The sequence below is a fragment of the Lepidochelys kempii genome, chromosome 2 (genome assembly GCF_965140285.1).
Source record: "Lepidochelys kempii isolate rLepKem1 chromosome 2, rLepKem1.hap1, whole genome shotgun sequence".
Lineage (NCBI taxonomy): Eukaryota > Metazoa > Chordata > Testudines > Cheloniidae > Lepidochelys > Lepidochelys kempii.
Genome location: NC_136381.1, coordinates 263233191 through 263260195, shown reverse-complemented (window position 1 = coordinate 263260195; position 27005 = coordinate 263233191).

Sequence of the window (27005 nt, the reverse complement as noted above, 5' to 3'; positions counted from 1 at the left end):
GGAGCAGAGTTGCAGACCACAGTCTTGATCCGGGAAGTTCTGATGATCTTTTAGATACCTGTGGCCCAGGCCATTAAGCGCCTTGAAGATAAAGACTGAGACTTTGAACTTGATTCGATAATTCCGACTTTTTAGTGAAAAATAAAACCCCAACAATTTCAATTTGGAAATGCTACCGTGGTGCCTGATGGGAGTTGTAGTTGTAGCGTTGTGCCCACATTGTCTTCTATGGGCTGTTTTCCCAATGGGCTCCTCTTTTGCTCAGCCACTGTGTTACATCATGGGATTCCCTGCCAACAGTGCATCATGGGAAATGTAGTCCAGCTGAGGAACGCAGCCCCCATAGCAGAATGGGGGCATGAAGCACCCAAACTACAACTCCCATGAGGAACTATGTTATCCACTATGTTGATGTTCGTTTTTTCATCAAAAAGTCAGCGCTTTCCATGGAAAGCAGGCACTTTTTAAGACAAAATTAATCAAGGACACAATTTTGCATCAAAAAACAATTTTGATGGAAAATTTTTGACCAGCCCTAAATCTTCCATCAGCACTCAATACATTTTTAAAAAACATGCACCATGCATGCAGCTTATTTCATCCTCTGGTCTCAAAGCACTTTTCAAGAGGAGACTGAGTATCATTATCCCCATTTCACAGATGGGGAAACTGAGACATGGAGTGATCCAAAGTCAAACAGTGAGTCAGACAATAAAACCCAAGACTCCTGACTGCCAGTTCCTTGCCTTCTCCACTGGCCCATGGTGCCTTTGATGGAGCATAAAAGAAAACGTGCTTTCAATAAATCCCTGTTAGAGAGATACACATTTGCCATCCTGATTGTCAGACACCGGTGCCTTCACAGCAGCCTTTTGTGATCCCTGAAAAGCTCTCTCCATCTCAGATCTCTGCTCCACCAAGTCCTTTCACTCCCGCACACATCTGCAGATTGCCTATCGTGTTTAGTAACCGCCTACTTTGAAGTGGGGAGCAGGCACAAAGAAACACAAAAATAGCAGCCGCCTGAAGCTGTCTGCCTTGTCCGTGGAAGAATACTTCCCCTATCAGGTAGCATGAGTGTTTGTGGTAGGTTGTCAAATGCTCCTTGGCCGAAGCACAATGCAATGAGAGGAGCGAAAGGAATCCTGTGACGAGCTGATATCAGTTTACACAGAAGGAGGACCAAGATCACTGAGCAGAACGCAAACACTGTTATGGTGCATGGACTGTACTCTAGGGGCAGATCCTCAGCCAGAGTAAACTGTAATAGTGCTTGATGACTTGAATTTGCACCACGGGAGGATCTGCCCTGCTGCATAATCCATGCATATCACTAGAGGAGGGTTTGGGCTAGGCCCATCCAGATGCTTAAACATCAGGGTCACAATGTGTCTCATTGGCCTGTCATCACCACTAGCTCCTGGGCTCCTCAAGCCAAACTAATAATAAACCTACGGTAGCCACAGACAGTGCTGCACTCATGTTTGCTGGCTCTGTTCATTTAAAGGCAAAGCGAAAGGTAAAGGGAGTGCAAGGTACATGGGAACCTGCCAGCCGAAGAGGGGTGAGAAGAGGACTAACAAAGGGGAGATTGTAGCGGCAGCCTGATAAACATCACGCAGGCAAATGGTCTTCTCTGACTTCATTACGGGGCGCAGCTGCCGGCATGCAGAGGAGTTCGCAGTGCTGAAAAGTCACATCAACGAGATGATTAGGAGGGAGACTTTCCAAATCGCACCAAAAGAAACGATTCGAGGAGTCAAACAGGCCAGATTTGGATATAAGCTAAGGAAATTCAGAAAAAGCATACCATCCTGAAAAACTGAACTTAGATCCAGGGATGGCTTCGGAAGAAGGACAAAACAATGAGCCACCTAGCTAGCTAGGAGCTCTTGCTGTGCTCACCACCTTTGTATCTGAGCATCTAGTGAGCAGGAAGTCAAGATTTAAACCAAATATATCACAGAGTGCACATATTAGGGAGTCAGTGTCCACCAATCGATAGGGCACTGGGACTCAGAAAATCTGACTTTTATTCCTGGCTCTGTCGCTAGCCTCCTAACTAGTGATGTCGCTGCTCTATGTCTCAGTTTACCCATTGCCAAATTTAGGGTAATGCTACTTGCCTCCTTTGTAAAGCACTTTGTAAAGACAAAAAACAATATTTGAGAACCAGATCCACAAAGGTATTTAGGCTCCTAATGTCCATTGATTTCAGTGGAAGATAGGAGCCTAAATACCTCTGTGGATGTGGGCCTAGGTGTTTATATATATAGCCCAAAATTGCTAGGCACTTTACAGACACTGTGTGAGACAGTCCCTGCCTCAGAGAACTTATCTGCAGAGTGGATCCTCATGACCAAGCAGAGCTCGGATGGTGCATTATATTAGTTCTCCAGTTATAGAACTCGTAATGCCACCTAAAGCTAAGGTTGCCCGATACTTTCTATTAAAAGACCCTGTTTTCAGTTGCTTATAACTTTGCCAAACTAACCATTTCACCTGAAGTTTTCCATGCTGGGTGTCTGCCTCAGGCACTATTATTCAGGAAAGTTTCATTTAAAAAAAAAAAAGGACAGCCATTTCCAAGAACAAAATTAGGGAAAAACACATAGTTCGGCCCATGTAACAAAAATGATTACAAGTGTTTCACTGAGAAGCTCTATCACCCCCATGCTTTGGAGCAGGGACCTGGAATTTAGAAGGGGGACTCCCTGGTTTCAAGGATGTGCCCTTTGCTTTCCCTGTGAAAATCTGCCCAAATTTTGCCATGTTGAAAGCCTCAGAAAAATCTCAGCTTGCACATGCTCAGCAGAGGTTTGTTAAAGTTTGGCAGCTAAATTCTTAACTCAACCCCTTGGTGTGCATGCATTATACACCAGTATAATAGTCTTTAATTCTTGATCACATGCTATTTTTACTACAGCACCCCTGCCTTACTCAGTGCAGAGGATGGCTGGTGCTCAGGGAACCCAGAAAAGAATGGGAAGGCAAAGCCAACCTCTACTCCTCCACTCAAAGCCACATACCGCAACTACTGTCTACAATAGCCCATGCACCACCATCTTAAATCTGCCCCCTCCACACATGCTTCTACATCCCCCTTCTCCAAACCACCCACTTCCAACATGATAGGTTGTGGATGTCCGGAATAGTGGTGTATTGTGTTGGGAGGAGGTCGTATGAGATTCCCAGCTCGAGAGACTCCACCAATCACAGCCTGGCAGTCTAGCAAGGGCAAACACAAGTCTCAAATCATTCAGGGCTTTATAGGTCCAAGGCAACACCTTACCAACCAAACAGGAGTGGGGGAGAAAAGCTATTGAAGCTAAAGGACAATATTGGCACAAGAACAAGTGGGGATAAACTGGCCATGAATAAACAAAGACTGGATATTAGAAGAAAGTTTCTAACCATCAGAGGAGTGAGGTTCTGGAACAGCCTCCCAGTAGGAGCAGTGGGGGCAAATAACCAAACTGGCTTTAAAATGGAGATTGATCAGTTTATGAATGAGATTATATGGAGCGGATGCCTCTGATAGCAGGGGTTTGGACTCAGTGACCCAGGAGGTCCCCTCCAATCCTACGTTCTGTGTTCCTAATGCCACCCTGAAACTAGTAGGCAGCCAGTGCAGATCATGGGGCACTGGGGCCATGTGCGCCCAATGAGATGCACTCTTTAATAAGCAGGCTGCTCTATTCTCCACCGGTTTAGATTGGTGTAAGGTGTAACTCCAAGTACAGCACAATCCTCTTTTGGGGCTACAAAGTCATGGAACCTGGAGGCAAGGTCTGACTCTGGTAGACACAGCTGCATCTCTCAGGCAAAGGGAAAAGGAGAAAAGGTCTCCAGGACACTGCTGTCCTGAGAACATTAAACAGCAGCTGGAGATCCAACAACCCCTTCCCTTCCCCACAGACGATCAGGAACTCTGGTACCACATGATGGGCACCATCCGTAACAGGGAGCAGAAATAATCTGTGTTATTATGAAGTCCTTGCCCCCAATCCACGGGAGGAGCCATTCACATGGAGCTATGTGGAGCTGCGAAAGAGGGCAAAGAACATTTGAGAAGAACTTCACAAATGGGAAAAACCCACCCAGCTTTCCTGGGTGAGTCAGTCATAGAATCATAGAAGATTAGGGCTGGAAGAGACCTCAGGAGGTCATCTAGTCCAACCCCCTGCTCAAAGCAGGACCAACACCAACTAAATCATCCCAGCCAGGGCTTTGTCAAGCCAGGCCTCTAAGGATGGAGATTCCACCGCCTCCCTAGGTAACCCATTCCAGTGCTTCACCACCCTCCTAGTAAAATAGTGTTTCCTAATATCCAACCTAGACCTTTCCCACTTCAACTTGAGACCATTGCTCCTCGTTCTGTCATCTGCCACCACTGAGAACAGCTGAGCTCCATCCTCTTTGGAACCCCCCTTCAGTTAGTTGGAGACTGCTATCAAATACCCGCTCACCCTTCTCTTCTGCAGACTAAATAAGCCCAGTTTCCTCAGCCTCTCCTCGTAAGTCATATGCCCCAGCCCCCTAATCATTTTCATTGCCTTCCGCTGGACTCTCTCCAATTTGTCCACATCCTTTCTGTAGTGGGGGGCTCAAAACTGGACGCAGTATTCCAGATATGACCTCACCAGTGCCGAATAGAGGGGAATCATCACTTCCCTCATTCTGCTGGCAAAGCTCCTACTAATGCAGCCCAAGATGCCATTAGTCTTCTTGCCAACAAGGGCACACGGCTGATTCATATCCAGCTTCTCATCCACTGTAATCCCCAGATCCTTTTCTGCAGAACTGTTGCTTAGCCAGTTGGTCCTCAGCCTGTAGCAGTCCCTTCTGCCCTCACTGCAGGATATTCCCCTGCTACACTACACTCACTAGTCCACCCTTGACTGACTCGAGTGATGGGGGTTTCCCTCAATTCTCTAGAGCCACTCTGAGAAATTCCTCTTCCCGCAAGAGGCTAGATTGTGCCATTGATCTCACAGGCCTGCATAGGAGGGGCTTTGCAGGGGAAGATTCTTCAAGGCTTGTCTGTCTTCACTGCAACAGCACGAGTTAGTTCTCTCCAGCTATGCCATTGGAGTTAGCTTGGCTTGAGCGAGAACAGCCGCACCGTGAACCCACACCAGAGCTAGGTGAAGTGACTGGACTAGTGGCTGATGAGTTGTAGTTGTAACTGCAGCTGCTGCATTCTCACGGCATAACTCACTGCAGCGTCAGCAGCACTGACCCGGCTGCTGAGAGTCAGTTTCTCAGCCTGCAGCAACAGATGCTCACGAGCGGGGCTCGAACAAGTACAACATCCACAGACCCCGGGCGGCGGCGGGCAGGATTGAACCGAGGACCCCTGGAGCTTAGTGCATGAGCCTCTACTGCATGAGCTACAAGCCGTATGGCTGTTAGCTAAGGCTGTAGAGCAGACTCATTAATCTCCAACCCCTGGTGTAGACAGCACTACGTGACCGGGTGAGCTTCTCCCGCCAACACAGCTCCTGCCTGGCGGGGAGGTGCATTAACTACGCCAACAGGAGAAGCTATTCCGTCAGTGTAGTGGGGTCTTCGCTCAAGTGCTACAGCTGTCCATGAAGACAAGCCCTTAGGCTAGAACACCCGACCTCATACCCAGGGACCAGGTGGCCTTGAGATCCCAAGCTGCTGCCCAAGCCAGTCTCTACACAGCTATTTTCAGTGCGCTAGCTCAAACCCCGACAGTGCGAGTCTGTCCACCCAGGCTGGGAGGCTTGCTGCCAGTTGCAGTATGACACATACGCATTGAGGCCAAAAAACTTGAGTTTAAAGCACGACTTAACTCCAGCTACATATATGTGTGGGCATTTCAGGTTAGGGTCAAAACTCAAGTTATGGCTTGAGCTAACAATGCAGCGAAGACAAGGCTGTGGTATCGGGGACGATGCCTTTAAGGGCTGAGCTTCCCAGACACAGAGTCTGGGTGGGGTGCTGTGAGGCACTTGTCCTGCACAGCTGCTAGAACCAGACACAGAATAAAGCTGAGCCCTGGCAGGCTCCTTAAGCACTGAAGCTCAGATCCTCAAAGGTATTTAGACTCCCAGCTTCCATTGAATTCAGTGGGAATTAGGAGTCTAAATACATTAAGTGATTGAACCTTCATAGCAACCTTGGCAGGCAGAGAGCTACTTTGCAATTATTGTACGTATTTGATTCCTTTAACCAATTTTAACTCTCACTTTTCTTTCTTTCTTTTTATGTATAAACCTTTAGACTTTACATACTAAAGGATTGGCATCAGCGTGATTTTTGGATAAGATCTAAGTAATATATTGACCTGGGTGTGTGGTTGGTTCTTTGGCATCAGAAGAATCTTTTATTTGAAGAGATTGCTTTTAAAGAACCACTCATCTCTAAATCCAATGTTTTTGGTGGTGATATAAGAACTGGAATGCCTAAGGAAACTGCTTTTATGACTTCTTGTTAGCCAGTGTGCTAAAACAGACGTTTACTTTTCTTGCTGGCTTGGTATATCCTATGGGGAATTAGCAACCAGTCTTGGGGTGTATCTGCCCTATTTCTCAGCAGTTTGCCCTGAATTTGGCATTCTCAGTTGTGACCCACTGAGGCACAGCTACAACAGGAAATTAGACGTGAAAGTTTGGAATATGAGATGACGATTAAAAAGGCCAATGGACTTTGAGGTTGTATACATACAGGAAGTAGAGAGCAGGGAGTTTATTGTCCTTTCCTGCTAAGGTTGACTGAAAATTTTCCATTGATACTGTTTTTCAACTAACTTTTCAAGTATGAAATTTTTCTTGAAAAGTGACTGCTTTCCATGGCAAATTTATTTTTTCCCCAAAAAACACGGAACACCTGAATGCCAAAAGATTTCAATTTGGGAACGCTGCCATGGTGCTCACGGGTGTTGTAGTTTGGTTGGCTCATGCCCTATTTTCCTCTATGGGCTGGACTCCCTGCCCACACTACATCTCCCATGAGGCACCTCTTCGCCTCTCCAAATGGGGAGAACCTGGTGCATCCTTGGAGATTTAATCCAACCAGGGTGACTGTTCTATGGAGAAGAATGGGAGTATGAGGCGTATTACAACATCCACCAATTCCAAGATTTCCAGATGTGGGAGCTAATTTAAAGTCTGAGTTAAGCAGACCTACAGGGTCATGGTGCCAACAGAGCACTTCACTCAGTATGAGGAGAATCATGCAGCAAGTGATATGTGGTCAGGAACTGACCATAGCAACAGGAAACAGAAGGATCAGGAAAATATAGATTTTTGCCATGATGACCAAAGTTGAAGCTGTCAGTGAAAAGGGAAAAGATATATTAATTATTAAGGACAGAAGCTAAGGAAAGACCACAGCCTTGAAATATTCTCTAGTAGAATCTGGAATGGAAGGATATAAAAACACTTCAGCAGAAATGAAAAAGGGAGCACTTCGAAAGCTCAGATACAAACCAGGAAGGAGAACATTGGAGACATCAATCTCTTAACTGGGAAAACAGATTTGTGGCTGGGAAGGAGACTATAATTAGGGAGAATAAACAATACAGTGGAAGAGTTCTGTTAGAGGAAGAAAAATGGGACAGCAACAAGCAAAGGAACAGAATGTCCAACAACTTACAGATGGAGACTGGTTCCAAATGGTCTGTGAGAGGAGAGAGCTGGGATGTTGGAAACAGAGTTGCAACCTGACGCTGGAGGCATATAGTGGGAACAGAGTGAAGCAGCAAGTCAGAAAATGGAGAAGGAAGAAGAGCAATAGCGAAAGTAGAGAGTGTGGGAGAGGCAAGCAGTCAGCTGAGGTGTAGGAGGAAATATATCACAAACCAGGGTTATGGACAATCTTACAAAACCTAGGTAGATAGACAGACAGATAGCAGTGCCATTTCCAAGCAGCAGATGGAAATGAAGAATGAATAGCAGAATTATAGGTACTGAGGTGTGCACAAATCCAAACCCCAAATGCCATAACCAATCATTGAGGAACACAGAAGGGCTTCTACACCAGCTCTGAACAACTTTTAATATCCAGAAGCAAGGGGTGGGTCTCACAGCCAGGCATCATGGTCTTCTGGCCACAGAGATGTGCCTTGATTCAAGGAATGCAGTTTCTATTCTTGGCTTTGCTACTGGCTCGCTTTGTAGTCTTGTGTTGCAAAGGCGGCTTCTCACAGAATGACAGGTTTCAGAGTAACAGCCGTGTTAGTCTGTATTTGCAAAAAGAAAAGGAGTACTTGCGGCACCTTAGAGACTAACCAATTTATTTGAGCATAAGCTTTCGCGAGCTACAGCTCACTTCATCGGATGAAGTGCATCCGATGAAGTGAGCTGTAGCTCATGAAAGCTCATGCTCAAATAAATTGGTTAGTCTCTAAGGTGCCACAAGTACTCCTTTTCTTCTCACAGAATGACGCTCACTTGTGGGCCCCGGCTCTGGGGTCTCTCAGTTTACTGCAGACCCTAGTATTCTTTTCATAGATTGAGAAGGGCCCATCTTGGGTTGAGTGGGTTTCCTGAGGTGGGCAGTAAGATTTTTTTAATCAAATAATGGCTGTTAGGATGGTAGCGCTCCAAGTGAAATGTTCTCTCATGGGTGGATTGCTCTGAATTATTAAGTAACTAGGGGAGAAGTAAACTCTTCGGGTTCATTCTTGCCATTAAAAACCTACAAAAGCAGAGCGAATGCCCTGCTGTTCCACTCCTCTTATTGTAGTGAGGCAAGACATTAAGCGAGCCCGTGGATTTTAAATTAAATGTCAGATCTCATTTGGCACGGAAGCACAGACGTGTGTGTGGCTGCATTATGAGAAAATTTGACAGCTCAGCTGTTTGTGTCAAACCGGCTTACTGGTGAGCTTCTTCCATATGAATTTATCATTCTCCTGGCCCAACGCCATGCCAAGGCCTGTTCCGGAAAAGGCAAAACCCCAGAAACGTCTTTAACGAGTAAGGTCTTGAAAAATCTCCTCTCCCCCTAGTAACAAAGGTATCTGGTGTTATGCAGACTTAGGGAGAGACTATCTCCTCAGAGACTATCGCTAACTCCTTGCAAAGAGAATTAGTGCTTGTCTAGATGAATACAGTAACTCCTTGCTTAATGTTGTAGTTATGTTCCTGAAGAATTGCTACTTTAAGCTAAACGATGTTAAGCGAATCCAATTTCCCCGTAAGACTTAATCTAAATAGGGGGGGTTAGGTTCCAGGGAAATTTTTTTCACCAGACAAAAGTCTATATTATATATATATACACACACACACACATATACTTTTTAAACAAATGATTTAATACTGTACACAGCAATAATGATTATGAAGCTTGGTTGAGGTGGTGAAGTCAGAGGGTGGAAGAGGGTGGGATATTTCCCAGGGAATGCCTTTCTGCTAAATGATGAACTAGCACTCGGCTGAGCCCTCAAGAGTTAACACACTGTTAATGTAGCCTCACACTCTACAAGGCAGCAAGAATGGAGGGACGGGAAACAGCATGGCAGACAGAGACAGAGACACATACCGTGTGTGTGAGAGAGAGATGCACATTGCCCCTTTAAGTACGCTGACTCCACTCTAAGTACACTGCCTTTTTAAGTAGATCAGCAAGTTTAGACAGCAGCTGAGCCCTGAGCCCTGTCATCCGTCTCCTCCCCCCGCCCCCCCGTGCAGCTCTGTGGAGATGGGGGGCAGGAGCGGGGGGAGGGACAGCTGAACTACCCGGCAGTTGGTAGCGTGCTGGGCGGCTGCCGCACAGGGAACTTAGGGGAGCTGATAGGGGGGCTGCCGGCCCACCCTGGTTCCAAGCCCCCACCAGCCAGCTCCACCGGGCTGCTCTTCCTGCAAGCCGTGGACAGAGCAAGCGGCTGCCAAATGACGTTATAAGGGGCATTGCACAACTTTAAACGAGCAAGTTCCCTAATTGATCAACGTACCAACGTTAACCGGGACGACGTTAAGTGAGGAGTTACTGTACTTAGTTTGCGGCAGCCTGGAGTATAAATCTATCCCTCACTCGCCCGCCATGCATTAAGGGTCCAGGCGGGCCCTGTGCCAAGTGCACTTTGAGTGCACCGTTTCAACGCAGGGTAGATCAAATGGCTCAAGGGAATTGTGTTTTGGACTGTAAGCTCTTTGGGGTAGGAACTGTCATTTATTCTGTGTCCCATACAGTGGGACCTCGGCTTCCAGGCTCTACCCCCATATAAATGTTTATTATTAATAATAAAATAATAATAATAATAATAATAACAACAACAACAACTGCCGTGAGACATCATAGAATCATAGAATCATAGAATCATAGAATATCAGGGTTGGAAGGGACCCCAGAAGGTCATCTAGTCCAACCCCCTGCTCAAAGCAGGACCAATTCCCAGTTAAATCATCCCAGCCAGGGCTTTGTCAAGCCTGACCTTAAAAACCTCTAAGGAAGGAGATTCTACCACCTCCCTAGGTAACGCATTCCAGTGTTTCACCACCCTCTTAGTGAAAAAGTTTTTCCTAATATCCAATCTAAACCTCCCCCACTGCAACTTGATTGCAACAAGTTGCAATCAACAAGTTGATTGCAACATCATTGAGGCCAAGAGCCTAGCAAGAGCCAAAAAAGGGATTTGACATTTATAAGGATAACAAGAATAACCAGAGATATAAGAATAAATATTTCAAAATAGCCAAGAGTTTGGGAAGGTCCATCAACCCTCATGCTTCAGGGCAATAAGCCAAGCTCTAACCATTGAGGATCAGGAGTCAATTTCCCTTGAGAGTAGGTTATTCTACAGCTACCTACTGCAGGGTTTCTGTCAGCTTCCACTGAAGCATCTGGTACTGGGCACTTTTGGTGAGTGGCTCCTGGGCTAGATGGACCCTGCATCTGATCCAGACTGGCAGTGCCTATGTTCCTGTGTAGTAACTAGGCCCCTTGTAGGCATTCTCAGCACAGAAGCCAAGAGCTGAACAGGCCATAGAGAGCTGACTGCCCTCTGCCTTCTCCAGATGAGGCCTGAGGAGAAGCCTTGCTGTGCCTATGCTGTGGACGAACAAAGGACTTTGCTCCAACCACTAGGCACAACCACCTACGTCCCAGTCCCTGACAGGCACTGCCCTTGATCAGGGCCTACGTCTCCTGTTAATCCCTTTTCCTCGGTGGGTCTCTGAGCCCAAAGGCTTTGCATGCCTTTCCCCAAAGGTTTTCTTGCCACTTTTCGTCATTACCCAAACATATTTCTTTTCTCACGGTGGAATTCCTCCTTTGCGGCCCACAAGCACCTCCTTCTCCACCAGCCTGCAGGACAGGCCCAGCGCTGCACCAGGAGCAGCCCCTTCATCCCAGTGGGAACCCACTGCTGTGTCAGACACCACATTATGACTTCCCTGCGGGAGCGGCTAAGCTGTGCGGGAGGAAACCCTGATACCAAGCACAAATTTCTCTAATAGCAGCACAGGGAATCCAAAACAATGACAGGCCAAAGCGCATTTCTTGCTATAGAAATGCTCTTATTGAGGGGGGCGGATAAGATGCCGGGAATCAAGATGCCTCGGTTCAGTTCCTGGCTCTGCTACCAACTTGCAGTGTGACTGTAGGCAACTCACTTCACCGCTCTCTGCCTCAGTTTGCCTATCAGTAAAATGCCAACAGTAAGTATTAAGATGTTATTATTTATAGTAACAGTCCTCTATAAGGAGTGTGGAGAGGCCACTGCACTGGGACCCAGAAGACCTGGATTCTTTTCCTGCATTCACCACTGACCTGCTGTCTGACCTTGGGGCAAGCCACTTCACCTATTTCACCCCTCGGTCTTGTCTAGTTAGATTGTTAGCAGCTTGAGGCAAGGATTGTCTCTTGCTCCTTGTTTTTGCAAGGCCTAGCATGACTGGGGCCTTGATTTCAGCCAGAGCCTGCAGATGCTATTGTAATATGCATACAAATCATTCTTACCTATTGTGCTTTCTCACGATGGTGTAAGGCTGAACTCATCCATCTTTGTAACGTGCTGTGAGACGTTTGTAGGTTGCTCAAGTGCCACTGTCCCATTTTAAGGCAAGTCCAGTTTGAATCCTGAGCTTTTTGGCCCTGCCTGGAATTCATAGATTCTAAGGGCAGAGGGGACCATTATGATCATCTCGTCTGACCTCCTGTGTAACACAGGCCATAGGACTTTCATGCATTAATTTGGAGTTGAACTAGATCATGTCTTTTAGATGCCAAAGTATGTTAATCCTTCAGGGCCCGGTCCCTGGGAAAGATCCATTAAGGGGTTACCAACCATGCAGTCTACTCAATCCAGCCCCACAATTTCAAGCGTGCACTCTTGGATTCAGACAGACAGATGTTCACAGTCTGTTGCTTCAGAAGCAAAAAAAAATTAGATCCACCGAGTCAACCTGTGGTCTCCCTGGAGCAGGCTCTTGTACTTTGGAAAAGTAAATTTGCTTTGCAAGGAGCCTTAAAATGTTCACTTCAAGATGAAGAGAATAGACCCAACTAGTTTACACAAACGGGGAGAGAACAGGCTTGTCACATTCCACACATGTTTCCCCTGTTGCATGAAGGGTTGTCGGAAGAAATCCAACACAGACAGCTCCCATTCCACGTTTATTCCATGGGTCCATGTAGACAGATTTGTCTGGGCAGATTTCATTTTCGAGGCCAAGCTTTCTGCCCCTTCCTCCTTTCTACCGCAGAAGGGAGAGATTCCATTTCCACCCACCAGTCATTTTGGACTGTGGAAACCTAATCCTCTTCTGTAATTATTATTTAATACTTAGGTGGCTCCAATGAGGGATCAGGTCCCATTACGCCAGGTTGTGTATAAACATTGGGTTGTGTACAAACACAGAGACAGACACGGGCTCTTCCTCAAGGAGTGTATGTGACAACACCTCACGTGAGTCGTCAGCATTGTTCGAATGTGTATACACCCCCAAACTGAAACGACTGTCACCCACGCTGCCTGGCTGCAGGGGTGAACCAGCAGAACGGCTCTATACGTCTGCTTGTACAGGGGTTTGCTCACTGCAGGAGCACCTCCTCGTGGCCAGGCATGGCATAGCGGCTGTCTCTCCCTATGACACCCTCTGCCATCATTGTAGACTCTCTTCTCGCAACTTGGCCCTCTGGCCAGGTCACTCTCTAGTCCACTCTTTCCAGGTTAACAGAGTCTAACCAAGCAATAGTCTGGTGACCTTACATCAGGTCTTTCATCTGTCTCTGGGCTCCATGGTCTGTATACCCCTTACTTCGGGGGGTTTCACCCCATCTTTCTTGGTGGCTGATAGGGGAAACCAGGTCCTTTCTCTACTCTGGGTTCCAGTCCAGAGATCCTGTAGCTGGCAGTGAAGGTCTACTCCCTGGGCCACTTGCTACCATCAGAGAGTGTTCTATCCACCAGAGAGTGACTGGAGTCTCTCTCTTTGCAGCCTCTTTCTGCTGCAAACTTCCTGGTTTCATGATGACCAATCTGCTCCTGCCCAGTTGGATGTCATGGTCAATTAAGCCTGGTTCTCCCTACAGGTGCAGCCAGGTAACGAAACTGCTTCTCAGGATCACTTTAACCGCTTCAAAGCCGCTTCAAAGCCGCTTCATACCCCATCACTCTGTTGTATATGGATCATCAGTAGTTTGAAAATAGAACCTTCAGCATGAGTGGAAGGAAGGGCCCAATGGTTAGGACGCCAGTGGAGACCTGGGGTTGATTCCCCGCTCCACCACACGCTTCTTGTGTGACCATGGGAAAGTCTATCCTGGGAAGCAGTGACTCTGAAAAAAGATTTGGGGGTCATGGTACATAATCAGCTGAACATGAGCTCCCTCTGCAAAAGGGCCAATGTGATCCATGGATGCATAAACGGGGGAATCACAAGTAAGAGTAGAGCGGTTATGTTACCTCTACAACCACAGCTGGAATACGGTGCCCAGTTCTGGTGCCCACAGTTCAAGAAGGATGTTGATAAATTGGAGAGGGTTCAGAGAAGAAACATGAGAATGATTAAAGGACTAGAAAACCTGCCTTATAGTGAGAGACACCAGGAGTTCAATCTAGTTAGCTTAACAAAGAGGAGGTTAACAAGTGATTTGATTACAGTCTATAAGTACCTACATGGGGAACAAATATTTAATAGTGGGCTCTTCAATCTAGCAGAGAAAGGTCTAACATGGTCCAATGACTTGAATCTGAAACTAGGCAAAGTCAGACTGGAAATAAGGCCTACATTTTTAACGGTGAGTAATTAACCATTGGAACAATTTACCAAGGGTCATGATGAATTCTCCATCACAGACCACTTTTAAATCAATCTGGATGTTTTCCTAAAATATCTGCTTTAGGAATTATTTGGGGGAACTTCTCTGGCCTGTGTTACACAGGAGGTCAGACTAGATTATCAAAATGGTCCCTTTGGGCCTTAGAATCTATGAAAAGTCACTTCGTCTCTCTGTGCCTCAGTTCTCCCTCAGTAAAATGGGGATAATAGCACTGTCCTGCCTCACAGGGGTAGTGAGGATAAATAAATACGCTGAGGTGCTCTCGTATTCCACTAATGTAGGCCATAATAAGTTCTTAAGGTAGCTCTATAGCACTACAGAGTAGATCTCTACCTCCATTAGTAGTAGTTGATTGTTATCCACTATTGACTGGGGCACAACACACTCTGGTAATGTTATACTCACAGTCTCTGGCCCAGATCCTGCAGACTTGAGGAGCTGCACTCATTTTCATCGAGGGTCTGTTTATATGGATTTGATTGCAGGATCATGGCCTAAGAAACCAAAATGGTGATTGTATGTGCTGCCTTCTGAGTTTTTACAAATCAAGAGCACAATCCTGCTTCTGCTGAAGTCAATGGCAACACTTCTATTCACTGCAGAGAGATCTGGAGCAGGGTGGAGAAATAGAGGTGTGCACTGGCCTAAGGAGTAAAAAGAAAAAACAGAAGGTAGATCAGATAAGGCACATTCCATGGCATACATTACTGAGATGACTGCACATCACTGCCATAATGCCCATACCTGACAGGAGAGCATTACAAATCCACTTGATTTATAGCTATGAAAGGGGATGCAGAGAGAAGCTGATAAGGGTATTTCCCCACTTACTCTCCCCTGCCTCTGAATTAACTTTAGGGACAATGTGCATAAGTGTGGCATAAGAAAAAAGGGGAAACTGATCTACAGATAAGAAGCATTCCACGTGAGAAATGCAAACTCAGGGCATGCAGATCACTCATCGTCTATTTACCAGCCAGCTGGGCGCGCTTACTTAAGCAATTGTGTGCAACTTTAGAGTTACCACTGTGAGATAAGGCATAAAATTGAAGTACATTCGAAATCAGACCCTCATTTCATTCTAGCTCATGCTCCTCCAGTCCTGTCTTTCTTGATTTCCTGATAGCAAGTGTCAAGCATTGGGGAGAAGGGGGCGGGGTCAATAATAACTTGTTTTCAGTCCCTCCTTTGTGATGGTAGTTTCACTTGTGACTATTCCTTCCTCTTCCACTTCCCCAAGGCCCCTTGACTTCAATGCTTTTCGTGTCCCCTGGTCCTTTCCTCTCCTCTGTATCTCTTATTCTATTCACCTTACCTTTGTGCAGCAGCTTTCATTGCCAAGGAGCACCAAGGGCTTTACATATTCATAGAGTCCAAGGCCAGAAGGGATCACTCTGATCACCTAAAAAAAACAGGAGTACTTGTGGCACCTTAGAGACTAACCAATTTATTAGAGCATAAGCTTTCATGGGCTACATCGGCAATGCATCCGATGAAGTGAGCTGTAGCCCACGAAAGCTTATGCTCTAATAAATTGGTTAGTCTCTAAGGTGCCACAAGTACTCCTGGTTTTTTTGCGGATACAGACCAACACAGCTGCTACTCTGAAATCTGATCACCTAGCTGACCTCCTGTATAACGCAGGCCACAGAACTCCCCCAAAATAATTCCCAGCTCTTTTAGAAAACCATCCCATCTTGATTTTAAAAGTGTCAGTGATGGAGAATCCACCAGGAGCCTTATAAATTGTTCCAATGGTTAATTACCCTCACTGTTAAAAATGTATGGCTTATTCTAGTTGGAATTTGTCTAGCTTCAACATCCTGCCATTGGACCATGTTAGACCATTCTCTGCTACACTAAAGAGCCCATTATCAAGTATTTGTTCCCCATGCACAGTGCTTAATTTGTTCCGGGGCTTGCTGGGGCTGAGACCTGGCACGTCTAGGCTTGAAAGTTTCAAAATGCAATAATACCTTATTACATTACCTCTTATATAGCAGTTTTCATCAGGAGGTCTCAAAGCTCTTGACAAGGGAGGTCAGTATCATTATCCCCATTTTACAGATGGGGAAACTGAGACACAGAATGGGGAAGTGACTACTTGTCACCCAGCAGGTCAGTGGCAGGGTCCGAAATAGTACCCAGCTGTTCCAGTCCAGTGCTCTATCCACTAGACTTCACTGCCTCCCCCCTGTAATCAACTGAATCTGAATTTGGGCTTGATGCAGGAGTCACTGGACAGAATTCTCTAGCCTGTGTTATGCAGAAGATCAGATTAGATGACCATCATGGTCCCTCAAACTGTGGAGGGAATTCTGGGAGGCAGAATGCGGCTAACCAAATTGGAGTTTGGTCAGGACAATGGGGTTAACACCATTAGTCTTGAAAAATATATATATCTGTATATTGTAAGGGGTCTCATCATGAGATGGCACCTCACGCAGCACATTGCCCTTAAGCCTATGCTAGGGCACTCTCATGGCATGGACAAAAAAAAAAAGGCAGAAAAGGAGTGCGACCTTGTGACTAGAGCATTAGACTGGGACTCAGGACATCTGGGTTATAGTTTGGGCTCTGGCCTGCTGGATGAGCTTGGGCAAATCATGTCGCCTCCTTGCGCCTCAGTTTCCCTGTCTGTAAAATGGGGCTAATGACACTGACCTCCCTTTGCAAAGTGCTGATGAAAAGTGCCCTGCAAGAGCTGGGTATTATTACTGCTGAATAACCATCACTAGTCTTTTCAACACCCTGGGTGTTCCTTGGAGGTCTCCCAGCCCAATAGTGACTAGACCTGACACCACTTTCCCTGAGGCCCTGCGATTATCAGCTAAAACTGCTACCTTTGGTTTTCTTGCTATCGCACAGACATACCAAGCCACTTACTTTTTACCTTTGTCCACCTCCGACATGGAGTTTCCTGACTTGCTGCTTGTTTCTGCACGTTTCCTCTTCCAGTAATGACTCAAGCCTCAGGTATTTCAGACTGGGTCATTGCTGGCGGAGCCACCTTACCGGCTCTAGAGACACACAACCCCTTTTGAAGCACTAAATTAAGCGCATGCTCAAAATGTCTTCCCCTTGGGCTACGGCGCACTGTAATATCGTGGTTCTGTGTTTGCTAAAAAGGTCTGAGACATCGGGGACGCTTGGGTCTGTGTTGAATGGTGTGGGGGTGTCCTCATCTGTCTGAACACGTACACAGGCAGCAATGGCACATGGCCAGAATAATACACTGGGCATAGCCGAACTGGGTGGGAATTCTCAATGTCCGCTATTTGCTCTCTTTCCAAACACTGCTCATATCCCTTTGCACTTTGTTAGCCTTTCTCCTCTTAGGATCTCAAAGGACTTTACACAGATGACTGAATTTAGCCTCATGACATCACTCTGAAGAAAAAGGATCCTTATACCTGTTCTACAGGCCGGTAAGCTGAAGCTCAGAAGTCCCGATCCAGCAAAGCACTTTGAGCACAGGTTTCATTTAAATGGAACCACTTGTGCTTTGGAGGAGCAGGGCCCATGTGCAGAGATGGGCCCAAGGCACAGAAGTTGGATCCAGATCTGAACTTTGAACCCCAAAGGTCAGGGTGGGTATTTGGATCAACCCATCAGACATGAAGGGACAAGCTGAAAAATTCAGCTCCAGTTCTGGATACAAAGCCTCCCTTCTCAGAGTTTAGAAGAGGGTGTTAGGAGCTGGATTTAGTTCGGGCTCATCTCTATTCAATGTACATGTCCAGGGTCATGGTGTGAGCCGGGGCGGAGCCATGAAGAAATGCCAAGAGCACTAACTCTGAGCCCCTTGTTCTAATCTCTCTGGGACACTATCTCAACGTGGAGTTAACATAAAGATACAGTCAGTGACCAATAAAAAAGGGGCCTCAGAATAAAGACAGCGCTTACCTGGGTTTTCCTCTGTTGTGGAGACAATCGACATCACTGGCCACTGGCTTGCTGAATTGCAAATTAAGTCCGGGGTGCAAATTAATACCATGGTTCTAGATTCGCCAGGTTTGGGGAGATTACTTGATAGTTTAAAGGGAGAAAGGATGGTCCAGTGGTTAGGGCATTAGCTGGAGATTTGGGTTCAATTCCTAGCTCTGCTACAAGCTTCCTATGTGACCTTGAGCAAGTCACTTAGCCGCTCTGTGCCTCAGTTTCCTATCTGTACAATGGGGATATTAGCACTACCCTGGCTTGCAGATGGGTGGTGAGGATAAATATATTAAAGCTTGTGAAGTGCTTTGAGATCAACTGATGAAAACTCCTGTTTAAGAAACAGTATTACATCCCATGTTTTAAAGGGTTTATATTGACTGGCTCTGAATTTCTTCCTGGATGATTTGTCCACGATGGAGAGGCCACTGGTGCTCAGAATAACGGACTATGCCTATAGAGTGAGGACACTTTATTTCGATCACTGTTACTTGCACTGCAGTAGAGACCTTAGAGGCCCCAGCTGCAAGTGCTAGCTAGACCGATATAAGCCAGATTTCAACTGATCTGAGCGTCCACACCCAAAGCTGCACCAGCTTGACTACACTGATCTAAAAACAGACCTATAATTAAGCCAGCACAACTCTGTGTGTTTCCACAATATGCATCCGATGAAGTGAGCTGTAGCTCACGAAAGCTTATGCTCAAATAAATTGGTTAGTCTCTAAGGTGCCACAAGTCCTCCTTTTCTTTTTGCGAATACAGACTAACACGGCTGTTACTCTGAAACCTGTGTGTAGACCGAGCCTCCACATAAGATGAGGCAAGATGAAACAGACCGATGGGTGGAGCTGAAGGGCATAGTGAGAGGATTAGCAATGAGCACAGCACAGCAGCTGCCTAACTATCTAGTAATAATTGATACTTTCATCCAAGGATCCCCAAGCACTTTGAAAACATCATCTATGCTCCCACCCTGTGAGGAAGGCAGCTAATCTTGTACCTTCTCGACTGAGGCACACAGAGGTTAAGCAACTTGCTTAATTGAGTCAGTACTTTGTCATGTATTAGTACAGCCCCTAGCACAATAGGACCCTGGCTCTAAGTGCCACCGTAATGCAAATAATCAAACAGTGACAATGCAGTGGCTTGAGTTAAATGCAAGCATTCAACCCCCTAACTGCACTTGTGTGTCCCCCACTGTCGAGTCTTTCTATTGTCTCCCGTGTGCTTTGGATCAGGCCCCTGAGTGTTTAGCCTCAAAGAAAGCTGTGAGATCAGCGCCCATTCAACCCCTCTCTGGGACTATTCAGGGTGATTGGCACTATCTAAATGCAGCCTTATTACTGATAAACATCTTACAGACCTACCAGCCCACCAGCCCATCCCAGCCAGTCACTGTAGGAAGAGACAGGACACAGCCTACAAGTGGGATCCCATGAAAGAAAACGTGCCGGAACAGTTCTGTGTCTGCCAGCAGCTCGGCAGCCTCAATATACAGCAATGTATTCACTTGGCCCTTGTTGAGCTAGCCGTCTATCACCATTTGCGCTGTAATCCCGAACCTTTGACCTTTCCTCATTGTGCAGAAGAGGAGAAATTTGCATGTTAAGGCAACAAGGAAATGACCTGGATCCTGATCTTCCTGATCCTTATTCCTTTACAAGCCTTTGCCTCTAAAGTGTGAGTCTCAATCGATTGATCTCAGACTTCACCAGCCCTTGGGCCAGATGACATCCTAGCACATGCTGGCTGGTGCTGCAGCTGCCAAAGCACCTATTATCAATCAATAGCCCCCCACGACCCAGCAGCTACACGGAGCTCCCTGTCTTGATGATTTAGGCAAACAGCCGGTTTCCTGCTCTATAAAATAGTCAAATTTTGATGAAGGTGGCTTTGTCTATGACTTGTTGATAGTAGCTACTAATCTGATGGCTGTCCCCAGCTGTGGCTCTGGACACTTTATGGCAAATTTTAGAGACACATTCTACTTAGGGACACTTTGGTCAATATCTTGTATCTCTTTCATTCTTCTCTTGCCTAATTTTTTTTAATATCGCTAGAGAGACGTGCATAAAACAAGATATTTGAGCCTAGGTCTGTTTATGACATCATAATCACCACTGCAAACAACTTGTGATGTCACAAAGAAAAGCATGACGGGCGGCTGTCAAAGGGGGAATGAGCAAATAAGCCGATGAATTCACAAAGCACAAACATCCCAATTTCGAGATGCAACAGGTCATAGTCATCCTTCTGTAGCTTCATTGATTTCAGTAGAGTTACCCCAAGAATGACTATCCCTCCCCACTACCCCCAAAATGCTGTACTAGTCTGATTTCCAAAGGGAGTCCTCATATTTAAAAATTCAGGAACTTATGTGGACTACACAGGGAGGAACGAGTTAACAAATCAAGGAGACATTTTCTCTCCCTCATGTCTAGGATCACTGCTCCATCTAGTGTTGAAAACATTCCCTTCGCTGATAATGTTCCCTTTAGTCAGACAAACATTGCTACAGCCAGGCGTGTCACTGTTCAGGAGGGACACATTTGGACAAAGTGAAAGCTAACCTGGACTACAGCTCCCAGCGCTGATCCTAACCTTAGCTGAACCATAGCTGAGGACTGAAAAACTACAGTTAACTTTTCCCCCAGTTTGTTTTTTCATTCTTCCTGCTCCTCCTTTCCAGAAGGGACAGGCAATCTCATAAGAAAGTTTATTCTTGTACGATTTCCAGCCTGGTTTTGCAGACTTGGTAGCCCCTTAGAGAGTTTGAATGCAATGGTGAGGCCGCTGGGGTACTGAGACCACTGCCTATCACACTGACCAATACTGCCTCGCTGTTTCCTTGGACTCCCCCATCTATCTGTATCCATCTGTTGTCTCTTCTCTTATACTTAGATTGTAAACTCCTGGGAGCAGGGCCATCTTTTTGGTCTGTGTTTGGACCGCGCCTAGCGCAGTGGTGTCATGGTCCATGACAGAGGCTCCTAGGCCCTATACAAATAACAACTTCTGAGGAGCATCCAGACTGAACTGAACCCTTGAAGGTTCTCCCGTGACTAATGACAGCCAAACTTCCACCCTTTCACGGCATCAGTGGATTTGTTTTTCACCATGAAGATGGAAAAAAGGACTTCATTCCCTTGTGAAGTGCCAAACACTGTGAACATTGAACCAAAAAATCCTCTTGTCCAGATTCAGTGTTTTCCTTTCCATATAACTCATAGATGTTAAGACCAGAAGGGGCCATTATGGGTACGCCTACACAGTGAGTGGCGGCAAGTCTCCACGCCCGGCTTGACAGACTCGGGCTCCTGTGCTAAGAATAGCTATGTAGACATCGCAACTTGGGCTGGGAGCATCACCCCAAGCTGTGACATCTACATAGCTATTTTTACCACGAGCCCTATAACCCTGAGTCAATCAGCCTGGGCTCGGAGGCTTGCTGCTGCAGGCTGTGTGTAGACAGACCCTGTGAGACCTGAAGGGACCATAATATATGTTCTAAATCTATGCATCCTACCATATATGCCTCCTTCCAAATTGCTGTCTCATTCTTAATGCCATTCCTGAAGCTATTCATTGACATAAGGCCATCATACCTAGGGACACTCCCTTTCCTTTCAGTTAATTTTATTGCTTCCAGGCTGATGGCTCTCTGGAGAATAAATGGTGCCCCTATTTATCTACAAAGCAGGGAACAAAGGCTATTTTCCTCATAGCCTCTTCCAGTGGTGGATACATCTTCCAGGTGAGGACCTTAAAGTAGTCTACAAGCAATGGATTAATGTAGCCTCACAACTAGATTTGACTGAGAAATGGGTTTTTCTTCCCCCCATCAAAAAAACCTTGAAACCCAAAAACTAAATATTTTTGAAGAAAGCCAACACCTTTCATTAACTTGAAAACCCGATTTTCCATTGAAAAGACATTCTGACAGAAAATTGTTGACCAGCCTGCCTCATAACTATAGTCACTCTAATTTACAGATCATTTCTGTGCCTCAGTTTCCCTCAATGACTTCCCTAGTGATGGAGCCAGAACTAGAACCCTGAGACCTCTCCTATACTCTAATCACTAGAAAGGCATGCTGGGAAAACAGTTTCTATACGGAGGCAACCAGTGAGTGAAGAGAAGATGGAGGACAAAGTTACCAGGAAGTTACTCCTGGGAAGGGACTGCATTTGTGTTGTGCAGATTACCACTATTATATGTTCTATGAACCCTTCTGGGACTGCAAACTGCTCCTATTACTAAGCAACAGAGGCAATCATATTGTTGGTAGTAATAAATATGGGGGGCGGGGTGTGAGAGAGAGAGAGAGAGAGAGAGAGAATGAATGAATGAATGAATGAATGAACCTTCTTCTAATTTCCAGCATAAATTTATTATGGCGAGTTTATCCCCATTTGTTCTTGTGCCCACACTGCCCTTTTAACTTAAATAGCTCTTTTCCCTTCTTGTTATTTACCCCCTTCCTTCTGATCTACACACACACATTTTTCCTTTCTTTGTTTTTATTTCATTTTCTTCCCCAATGTGTTTTGGTTCCTCTAGGTGGGACCAAAAAACAGGGCAGGGGGGATTGTTTGCTTCACAATGTAGGGCCTGATACTGTGAACACTTAAGCATGGGTGCCATCAGGGGTGAAAGTAAGGCAGTACAGGCCGTTACAGCGTACCAGTAAAAGGTGGCTGCCAGGACCGGCCCCTACTGCCTTACTTTAACGTCGCTGCCCCTTTTGCCACCACCCCACTCCCAGGCTGCCAATGGGGGTGAGGGGCAAAAGGAGCAGCTGCCCCAGGGCCAGTGATTTAAAAGGGCCCGGGGCTCTGGCCACTGGTGCAGCAGTGGCGGCCGGAGCCCCAGGCCCTTTAAATCACCACTGGAGCCCTGGGCGGTGCGGGCGTGGAAGGGTTGGCTGGGGGAGGCTGACCCCCCCCAGCCCCGCCCCTTCTGCCTGAGGCTCCGCCCCTTCTGGGGGGGCCGGAGCTGTCCCCCGTACTGGTAAGTTTTCAATTTTACTCTCACCCCTGGGAGTAACTTTGCTCCCACGAATAAATCCTTTTCGAAGGAAGTAGGCTCCTGGAAGTCAAGGGGCTATTCGCATGGTCCAAGTTATGCACATGCTTCGGCGTTTGCAGGATTGGGGATTTCGTGGCTAGCCGAGCTGTCAGCACACACAGCAGACTAGCACCGCCTTTCATTTTCAACGTGACGTTATGTAGCCCCCTTCTCAAACAAACCATTTAGAAACATTTCTGTAGAAGAAACTGAGAGCTCTGCAAAGGGACTCCACCGAAGCAGCTTACCGGGTTCCAAGCTTACTGTTGCATGCAAACTCTTTGGGGTGGCTTTCCACTGTATGTTTGTACAGCCCCTAGCACAATGGGGCCCTGATCCCCCTGTGCAGCCTTTAGAGGCGCCCATCGTACAAACAAATATAAAAATGAGCCAGCGACTCTGTATCAAATGTACTTCACTGATAGGTCAATCAGTGGCTTTTTGGACTGACAGCCCTGGAAAAACAGCCGGAGCTAGGAAGGGCGAGATGCTTCCTTCTTGCTCCCATGTCAGCATCTGTAATAGTGACTCTCTAGGCTCTATTCTGCCCTTCGTTACCTACCCCCATGGAACCCCATTATTTTCAAATGCTGCCTTCTTCACCCCGATACAGCCCAATTGCTCAGCATTTAGTCCTGAACCTGTAATTTAGCCAGCACTTCTATCCTGATGCCAGAGCCAGAGCAGAACCCAGCCCACTCCCAGAACTGTAGAGGCTCTGTAGTATTCTGGTCACCACGTTCAAGAAAGATGAATTCAGACTGGAACAGCTGTAGAGACGGACTACGAGGATGATCAGGGGAAGGGACGCCAGTTTTTCGAGAGGAGACCTGAAGAAGTTGGCTTGTTTAGCCTAGCAAAACGGAGGTTGAGAGTGGATATGATTACTCTCTACAAAAACATCAGGGGTAAACAGGGAGGGAAAAGAGCTATTGAAACTAAAGGACAATGTTGGTAGAAGAACAAATAGGGAGAAACTGGTCAGTAATAATTTTAGGTTGGAAATTAGAAGAAGGTTTCTAATCATCAGAGGCATAGGCAACGACTTCTACTGGCACTGGTGGGTGCTCAACCCCCTCTGCCCCCCCCTGCCCCCCGCCTCATTCCAACCCCTTCCCCAAAGTCCCCGCCCCAACTCTACCGCCTCCCTGCTCCTATTCCGACTCCTTCCCCAAATCCCTGCCCCGGCCCGGCCCCTTCCCCGCCCCCTCCCCTGAGCACCCTACATTCCCGCTCCTCCCCACTCCCTCCCGGAGCTTGCTGCAGCTGTTTGGCAAGCGCTCGGCGGTAGGTGGAGGAGCGGGGATGCGGCACGCTCAGGGGAGGAGGCGTAGGAGGAGGTGAGGTGAGGTGGGGCGGGGCAGGGAGCTTGGCTGCCAGTGGGTGCAGAGCATCCACTAACTTTTCCAGCCCCGGAGCACCCACAGGGTCGGCGCCTATGATCAGAGGAGTGAGGTGCGGGAACAGCCTCCCAGTCAGAGTAGTGGGAGCAAGAAACAAAACTGGTTTTGAGATGGAGCCTGATACATGTATTAATGGAATTAAATGACAGGGTGGCCTGTGATAATAGGTGACTGGACTCGATGACACAGGCAGTTCCTTCCAGTCCTATGGCCTTATGTTAGCTCAAGCCCCACTTTCTGTGAGCACTCCCCCCCACAGCATCACTCTTTCTACTTTCTTCCCATCTCCTCTGGGTGGCCGATGCCCTTCTGTATCCCTGCAACGTCCATTTCTCCCCTTTACCCTTGGCTGGCTGCTTCCCCCCTTCCTGGTTTTAGTTTGAAATCTTGGGGGTCACTAGGAAATGGAGTTAAATTTTACAAAAGGCAGTTTAGGATGGAAAAATAAATCAAGCTAGAAGCTCCATCACTTCAGACATTTAAAACTAGCCCGTACAAACCATTGGTAACTATGCCAGAAGGCACAATCCTGTGTATGCTCCAGGGGTGGATAAAAAGTTCCTGGAGAGAGACAGAGTCTTTCCCCATCTCCAGCTACTGTTATAGCTAACCAGTCTGGAAAAGCACGTTAGTAGGATGTTTCTGCTAAAGAGAACCATAGTGAAATAGTTTACAGTGCTAATAATGTTTATAATGCCATCATTACTGTTCAGGGTTAACACTCTTGTGAACTGAACAAGAAAATCCACACCTCTCTCAGAGCTATTGCTTCAGGATACCTCTCTGCAGACTCAGTGACACTACATTGGGGCATATTTGGAAGGTTTTCTTCACAACCGTAAGGACTAGAAATTTTACTTTAGAAAGGAGAGGAAAAATAGGGGACACAATAAAAGTAAATATAATAATGAATGGCCTAGAAAAGGGATTTGGGGAACTTCTGTTCTCCCATCTCATAAGACAAGAACAAGAGGACACTCAATTAAATTAAAAGGTGGCAAACTCAAAACTGATGAAGAGAAATACATGACTTTGTAATTAGACTGTGGAACTCATTGCCCCAGAAAGTCATTGATGCAAATAAACTTAGCAACTTATTCAGAGAGGGACTGGGAATGTATATGGATACCAAGGATATCTAGAGTTATACAATAATGACAACAAAAATTCTGGAAGGGCTATTAAGCCTCATGCTTCAGGACGCAAGCCAGTCTCTATCAGATATCAAAATGAGATCTAATGTGTGGGGCAGATTATCCCACATCTGCCTAGTGCCGGGATCTCCTTCCTCTGAAGCAGCTGGTACTGGCCACGGTCAGACACAGGATCCTGGACTAGCTGGACTTGGGTCTGATCCAGTCTAACGACTCCTATGTTCTTGAGTTTAGATTCTGTGCCAGCTGAGGACCCACTAGAAAAGGATAGCAGCACAGCACGCCTGCGCGTTCAAGCCCTGCTGACAGTAACTGCCCTAGAAAGCACAACACAGGGCTCAAGTGTGTAATTTATTGTGGTTTTGCTGTAGGTTGTTTTCCGTCCCCCCCCACACACACACCACCCCTTTTTGCATTTCCACGCACACCACGCCCGTGCCAAGCTAAACAGAACACTTTGTTTATGTGGCACCTTAGAGACTAACCAATTTATTGGAGCATTAGTCCTCCTTTTCTTTTAGCGAATACAGACTAACACCACTGCTACTCTGAAACCTTTGTTTACGTGGTTAGAGCAGTGATGTAGGCCCCTGTTCCCTCAGGAGTCAGCGTCATCCAAGGCCACAGGAAGGTCTGTCCACGGGGAGTCCGTCCTGGAGCTGAAAGGCTGAGATTCACAGACCCTCAGGCCTGGTCTACACTGGGGGGAGGATCGATCTAAGCTACACAACTTCAGCTACGTGAATAACGTAGCTGAAGTCGACGTACTTAGACCTACTCACCGCGGTGTCTTCACTACAGTGAGTCGACTGCTGCCGCTCCCCCGTCGACTGCACCAGCGACTCTCGCAGCGCTGGAGTACAGGAGTCGACAGGAGAGCGCTCGGGGGTCGATTTATCGCATCTCATTGACCCCCCCCTGCTGGATCGATCGCTGCCCGCCGATCTGGCGGGTAGTATAGACGTACCCCAAAGCACCCAAACTCCCAAAGAATGGACTCACTTTACACCCCTTTGCACTGCTGCAAAGGACAACACAAGGTGCAGGGCATCGGCGAATCAGGCCCCGGGCGTCTAAGTTTGGAAAGGCAGAGCTGAACCAAAAATAGCACTTGCTCTGAATAAGCTTGAGGCTTCTGCTTTCGAAGGCTACAGTGCCTGGATCTCAGGAGCCTCGGAGA